Genomic DNA, 7,820 nt, shown 5'->3' on the forward strand with positions numbered 1-7,820 from the left:
CACACACACACACACACACACCACACACACACCACACACACACACACACACACACACACACACACACACACACACACACACACACACACACACCAGGAGCGGAAGGACTGTGGAATGGCTTCATCCACTGTTAAACATATTAAAGGGTTTTCAAGTGACTCAAAACAGATGAAAAGCAATCTAATCTCACCAGAGGCCTGTACTACGAAGCTGGTTCAACCTAACCTGGATATGTTTGAGTTAGCCGGTTGGCCCAATCCAAAACATACGCGCTCTGGCTAAGCGGTACTACGACGCTGGTTATGAAGTGGATCGCTCAAGCCAGCCGTGTCCTATCTAGTTAGGTGCGCGTTCACATGAAAGGGGTGGTATCTGGAGCATTCGACCAATCTCAAACACGGACAAGCGTACTGACAGCGCAGCGTCATACTTCCTGAATGAAAAGTGAACTTTAATATTAGTCAAATATGAAGAAGTTAAACTTTAAACATCCATGACTTAAACACTTTATCCAGGATCAAAGCCACATAGCTGCACCTGCAAGGTGAATACAGCTGGTAACAGAAAAAGTGTTTGAATGCGTACATTAACAGGTTTATGATATCACTGCCCCGTCCAAGACACGATCTGACTTTAATTACATTTGACTCGAGTGTTTCGTCAACTTAATGTGTTGCTTAAAATAATACTTCTGCATACAGTATGTGACACTGAGTGTTGCACGGCCAGATACGGCACAAGAAGCTGACTCAGATAAGGAAATATATGATACATTATGATGTGATATGATATGAATGATAATGGGACACATCTACGTCTGCACTCACAGTGCCGCGGACTGTACTTAATGTTACTCTGATCCGGTTACTTATGTCGTGGCAGATATTTAAGTAAGCTTTCTTAACGCTAATGTTATAATAGTCAGATTGCTCTGAAGATGGGAGGGGATATTCTATTCATTTTCACGTTCACACAGTTGGTGATTTTTGCCGGCCATCTTTCTGTATTTCCTCTCTCCTGTAATATGAATTGATAGCTTTAAACTCCGCACACTGAGCTCTGATTGGTCAGCAGGCGGTGCTTTCACTGAGTTGATCTCTTAGCCTGAGTTTGACACTGTTGGACTCAGTACTAGTGAAACTACTCTCACAAGTACTATGAAGTACTTTTACTATATGTACCTTTCCAGTAATCCTCTGTCAATGTCCCCTCATGAGAACAAGAATGCATGTTTTTCTGCTATTTTTAATAAGCATTAAAACACCTTTCTTCCTGAGACTGATATTATTGGACAGAGTATTTTAAGAGGATATGGTGGACATATTATCAGCAATACTTCCAGTCAGTACTCCGGCAGCAGCATTTTACACCTTGGAACTTCTTTAGAGTCTGGCCTGGATAGCTGGTCTATCCTTCAGCAAAGTGACACACTCTGTGACTCTGGTTGCCCTCTTATGATGCTGCTGTCTTTTAATATATCATTATTTCTCTACCGCTAGTTGGTTCCTCGCAGATTCTTCAGTCTCATCAGCCTCATCCTTCCATCAGTCCCAGTCAACGCCTCCAGCACACTTCCAGTGTCTGACTCCATATGATATTGTCCTGATGCTGTAAGGGTGATGCCCCATGATCACAAAATGATCCCTCTAGAGCAGGGGTCGGCAACCCCTGCTGGCACGCGGCACCGTAACCAGTGGCACACTAGGAATAAGTGGAATAAGTGTGCAAGATATTTAAATTGTATTTTCGGATCCTGAACGAGACCGCCGCCAGAGCGCGTCTCCGTTACCTGCAGAAGGAAGCCATGCACGCAGCGCAGCCCCGCTCTGTTTAACTCCAGGTGACTTTCTGCCGCTTTCCTCCGTGGTGCAGTGCTGATCGTTTCACCACAGAGGAAAGCACTTCACAAATTGCATTACCCATAAGGAGCTGTACAAATGCCACAGTTTTTGCGTGGCTGTGTCTTTAGTTGAAAGCCCAGTGGCGATCTGCTCATCTCTCATTGAAATAATATGCTACAAAGGGGCGGACTGGCCATCTGTGTGTTGAACTTTCCTGTCGGCTCCCAGACCGTAGTCGAGGAGGGCAGAAGCAACAAGCTTCAGGTTCAATAACCCACTTTAGCTTAAATGACTGGAGAGAGGCGAGCTCTTCTTGAGAGGCCGTTGCATTTATTTAGCTGTTCTTCTGTTTCACAAAATACATCACAGACCTCTGTTTTTCTGCTGCCTCGTTTCACTTCCAGAAACATACACACTGTCGCTCTACCATCCACACACACACACACACACCCCTCTCTCTCTCTCTTAAAGGGACAGCGATCTCATCTCACTCTGCAGACCCTAATATCATAACATGTGTGTTCTGGAGAATCACAGAACGGACGATCGTCCTTATTATTATGCCGTTTAAACCAATTATTTAAATGTGTTTGTTAAATTCGGCATCATGTAAGTTGTGCTGACAGGTCCACACACTGCTTCCCTGCAGCGAGGCTATGCTATATGCGAGGCTATATATATATATACCATATATGTATATATATATATATACCAATATATATACCAATATATATATATATATATATATATATATATATATATATATATGCCTTTTTTGGAGCCCTTTTTTTCCCAATATTTATTAAAATGTCACTAGTTATTTAAACAAACCTGAGGATAATACAAGCAACCATAAAACGCCCTTTATCTAGTATATACAAGTAAGTATAAGTATAACATGGAGAAGGAAATAAAATACGTTTCATAGGAGGATGTGGATTTATTTTCTCTCACCTTGTAATTACACAATCAAACAATCTATAATTTAGCTCTGGCCTTCACTCACAACAAATGTGTGTAATTGTGTAAAAAAATTGTGTAATGTGTAAGACACATTTTTTGAATCTCTATTGACTGACACGCAATGACTGGGACTGATGGAAGAATCTGAGAGGAACGAACTAGGAGCAGAGAAATAGTCCTATTTAAAAGACAGCATTGTCATAAGAGGCCAACAAGAGTGACAAGGTGTGTCAGTGTGCTGAAGGATAGACCAGCTATCCAGGCCAGTCTCTAAAGACTTTCCAAGGTGTACAAATGCTGCTGCCGGAGTACTGCCTGGAAGTATTGCTGATAATATGTCCACCATATCCTCTTAAAGTACTCTGTCCAATAATATCAGTCTCATGAAGAAAGGTGTTTTAACGCTGATTGAAAATAGTAGAGAAACATGCATTCTTGTTCTCAGGAGGGGACATTGACAGAGGATTTTTTAAACAACACACTAGAAGTACTTCATTGTATTGTGGTAGTAGGTGTAAGACTACTGAGTCCAGCAGTATCAATATCATGAAGAACTAATGGTAAAATTGTCTTTTTATCATTCATCAAAGATAGCATTATGTACTATGGAGGGGACTCTGACAGAGGATTACTCACAAAGTACACAGTAAAAGTTGTCCATTTTAGACACAGGCTTATTATATTTACAGCCCGTAATAACATTCATTTTCTGGGCTCAATGTGTGTCTTGGCTGTTTTCGTTGTGATCGCTAAATTCACCTCGTTTCCCCTTGTTTATAATATTATCACCGTTCCAAGCACACGAGTGCTTTTGTTTTGAAATCACTTCCCTGAGTTTCGCCCCGCCCCTCGCTCCAACGACCATTAGACCATTTAGTAAGGTCAAAAGCAAAAAGGCCTCTCAGACGCTCTTCCGTTTACTTGTTTAATAAAGAAAAACAATTGGACGGTAGATACACGGATTCTTTTGGCACCTTTGTCTTTCTCACAATAATTATTAAATTATGATCAGTACACCCTACTGGAATTGATATTGCCTGAGAACATACATGGCTAAAATTAGTAAATATATGATCAATACAAGTTGCACCTTTTGACCCATCTTTCTTTATGCATATCCTAGTAGGTTTAGTCACCATTTGTACCAAGCTACATGTATTAGTTATTGTCTGCAGCTTGTGTTTAAGGGCACAGTGCAACATATTCCAGTCAATATTTAAATCTCCGATCAAATAAATCTCTCTGTCAAGATCACAAACTTTATCTAACATTTCACATCATTTGTCTAAATAAATTAAGTTTGCATTTGGAGGTCTGTAACAACATCCTACCAACAAAGGTTTCAAGTGAGGTAAATGAATTTGCATCCAAAGTACAGTAGAGAGGAGAGGAGAGAGGAGAGGAGAGGAGAGGAGAGAGGAGAGGAGAGAGGAGGGAGAGGAGAGGAGAGAGGAAGGAGAAGAGAGAGGAAGGAGAGGAGAGAGGAGAGAGGAGAGGAGAGGGGAGGGAGAGGAGAGAGGAGAGAGGAGAGAGGAGAGAGGAGAGAGGAGAGGAGAGGAGAGGAGAGAGGAGAGGAGAGAGGAGAGGAGAGGAGAGGAGAGAGGAGAGGAGAGGAGAGAGGAGAGGAGAGAGGAGAGAGGAGAGAGGAGAGAGGAGAGGAGAGGAGAGAGGAAGGAGAGGAGAGAGGAAGGAGAGGAGAGAGGAGAGAGGAGAGGAGAGGGGAGGGAGAGGAGAGAGGAGAGAGGAGGGAGAGGAGAGGAGAGAGGAAGGAGAAGAGAGAGGAAGGAGAGGAGAGAGGAGAGAGGAGAGGAGAGGGGAGGGAGAGGAGAGAGGAGAGAGGAGAGAGGAGAGGAGAGGAGAGAGGAGAGGAGAGGAGAGTCCTGCACGGGTCTGATTTTCAAGACCCGCTCCCGCCCCGCACCCGCGACGTGCAATACCGATAGTTTTGGTCTTGATATTCTTGTCAAAATGAAGTGGCATTACTTCACTGGTTGTGGCCACTGTGACCGACTGAAACACTTGTTCAAGAGGATTGGTTTCTCACTAAACATCAAGCAACCCAATGTTTCAAGTCCTTCATACTTACTTTCTCTCCAACCTCCGTGAGTTCACGACCAGGCAGCAGCTCCAGGTCAGGGTCCAGGGCGCAGGCCTGGATCACCTCCTGGAACCTGGTCTTGTCATGTTGAGAGCCAAACAGGACGTTGTCTTTCAGAGTCGCATTTTGGATCCAGGCCTGCTCAAAGGCTAGAGAATCCTGGAGAGAGTCACAGAAATATTCAGGCGCAGACTTCCTTTTAACTGCACTGTTTTCTGAAGTACCCGTCTTGATGCTGCTGCACAACTGAAATCCATTAGGTCTAATATGGAGCACATCTTTCCAGGTTTGAAGAGCTGGTTGCTAAGTAGCCTGAATGCGATAGGAGAGCTTGCAACATGTAGGCTGTGTCACTTAGCAATGATATGAGTGTTTTCTCGAGTTGTGTTTTTTACGTTATATGTTGGAGAACCATTGTTGTATTCTAATCCTACATGCTTGTATCTACTAATGTGCTGTTGCCTTAATCATAAGAGTACATTCATAATATACAGAATTCATCAGGAGAAATAAATATGTAAATGAAACAATAATAAAATGTTATTTATGCTTGGGAGTAAACCATGTACTTATGCAAGACCATGTGCATGCATGCAAATAAGAACGCATGCATGTAATAAGTTGACAATGTAAACCCTTTACCACCCCACCATCTATTTTTCTAGTGTATTGTCCTGTTTCTTGTAAAAAAAATAAAAAACAGCCTTAAAGCCAAACAGAATTAAATGTCCTGAACATTTGATGAGTCAATGTTCAATTATAACCAGGGTGAAAAATGTTGTGCATAATTACGTCTATCATTAATTAAGAACGCAATACTTTTGTTAGACAGATGTGAAGACAGAAATAAATATCACCTGAATGTTAATGAAGCCCTTTGGTGGAGTGCATCTCTCCCAGGAGGGCTGACATGAGAGAAGACTTTCCTGAACCCACAGCTCCCACTACTGCCACCAACCGACCTGGCTTAATATCTAAGGAAACACTGGCAAACGCACACAGGAAAATGATGTTCAACATTGTTAAATACAGTAGGAGCAGACACAATATTTTTCAGCCATATAGCGTAATATCTAAATATGTATTTTATTGTTTGACACAACAGACGTACTTTTTCAGCAGAGGCTCAGATTGTCTTTCCCAAGCAAAGGAGCCATCTTGTACACTAACAGCAGAGTCTAGAAGATGAACAGAGATGCATAGACACATGAAAAGACTGACAGATAGGAGTGCACATGGATCTGAGGAACATGTGTAAATGCTGATTGTGAACATACTGAAACTGGGGTCATGGAGCACAACATCAGTTTTAAGGTCCTCGCCTCCCAGGAACTTCTCCAGACGCTTTTTAGACACCGTCATCCAACATGCCAAAAAGTTAGTGGGCTTCCAGCGTGTGTGTGTGTGTGTGTGTGTGTGTGTGTGTGTGTGTGTGTGTGTGTGTGTGTGTGTGTGTGTGTGTGTGTGTGTGTGTGTGTGTGTGTGTGTGTGTGTGTGTGTGTTGTTCCCTTAACTTGGACCTCCGGGGTGGCCTTATGGAGGAGTGGATTGAGCAGTGCCTATCTCCAGAAAGCACCTAAACGACGACATGCAGAGCTACGTGAAGAGCAGGTAGATCAACTGGAAAAGTACCCCCATTCAAAAGCTTTCTGATGCGGGTCTTGTGTGTGTTCCAAGTGAATCTGCGGCCCCCTGGTGGCCAGTACATAAATGATGTGGCCCCCACCACCATCCAAGTTGCCCATCCCTGATTTACATGAACAAATGAAATGCATATATAACGTTTATTACAAAAATCACAAACAAACTCTAAATCAGGGTTACTACGTAAAGTATCAGTGGGTTTACGAAAAACATTTGCTGTCAGCTAAAACAATGGTAATGCAGATACACCAACTGTATATGCTGTCCTAAGACCAGTTTCTTAACCATCGCTGTTTGTTTTGAATAATGTTCCCATCCCCAGAGCCTCCCTCTGCTCATTCTAACAGAAACCTGAACAAAATGGGAGTATTTTGTTTTTCTTACATCAAAAATGCAGCTAGAAGAAGGCTGTGATTACCTGGCTCTGAATTGGTCCGATTTCTTTGCTCTTTGGCATATGTGTATAGAAATTCAGAAAACGCTCCCCTGCTGGCACGAATGCTTTTATAGGACCCAACCTCTGATACCACTCCATCCACCAAGACCACTATTTCATCTACATACAGTGTATGGGAGGAAGCTCACTCCATGAGTCACCAGGATGCGAGTCTGTTAAAGTGAAGAAACACTTGGTCTCAACTGTGACACCAATATTAACTTCAAACAGTAAAGAAATTGAAAAATACATGGTCTATAAAATGCCTGTATATTCCTATACAATACTAATGGAGCAGGAGACGTGGTTTCAATTGATCAAAAATATACTATTTTATTAAGCACAAGTGAATAGTTAAAATGCAGTTCAAAACAGTCGCACAGGGCTGTAGCACAAAGGGGAACATGAATTGGGGCTGAGGCTTACCAGTGGGGGGATAGGGTCGACGAGTGAGTGGAAGGATCCCCAAACAAACCAAACTTAAATCACCCCAGTCATACGTGCAGGAAATCAAATCCCGGGGGAGCACATCACCGACAGAAGGAGGGAGGAAGACCACCACCTTGGACACCAGCAGCACCAGCTTCAGCTCTCAGTAACTACGTTGGGAAACAAAGAGGGAAACGCAGTTAATGGGGGCTAAATACGTCAATCAAAATAATAAACAAACACAATATCAAATATGTTCTCATAAACAGACAACTTCTGTAAACATTTAAAATAAAACAAATCACAAGAGAAAAGGTTCAGTCAAACAAAATAAACATCAAGTTGGCCAAAGTAAGGACAAGTTATAGAGGGAGTTAGCCCCAGAGTTCAGTGACTTCCACACTTCAAA

General features: G+C 42.5%; 1 long non-coding RNA gene across 2 annotated transcripts in view; it reads right to left on the minus strand.

The window, feature by feature from the left end:
* The window catches only part of LOC117487141, a 24,624-nt gene extending 16,850 nt beyond the window's left edge, over positions 1-7,774 (minus strand). The window contains exons 1-5 of one of the 2 annotated variants that reach the window (XR_004556350.1): positions 7,409-7,774; positions 6,180-7,155; positions 6,014-6,080; positions 5,760-5,887; positions 4,891-5,061 (exon numbers count right to left, since the gene is read on the minus strand). This is a non-coding gene — a long non-coding RNA (uncharacterized LOC117487141). Of the gene's footprint in view, positions 1-4,719; positions 5,062-5,759; positions 5,888-6,013; positions 6,081-6,179; positions 7,156-7,408 lie in introns of those variants that run through there. The other variant, XR_004556349.1, reaches the window with a different exon arrangement.
* Between the last annotated feature and the right edge of the window lie 46 nt (positions 7,775-7,820).

This window comes from Trematomus bernacchii, unplaced genomic scaffold, assembly GCF_902827165.1.
Source record: "Trematomus bernacchii unplaced genomic scaffold, fTreBer1.1, whole genome shotgun sequence".
NCBI lineage: Eukaryota > Metazoa > Chordata > Actinopteri > Perciformes > Nototheniidae > Trematomus > Trematomus bernacchii.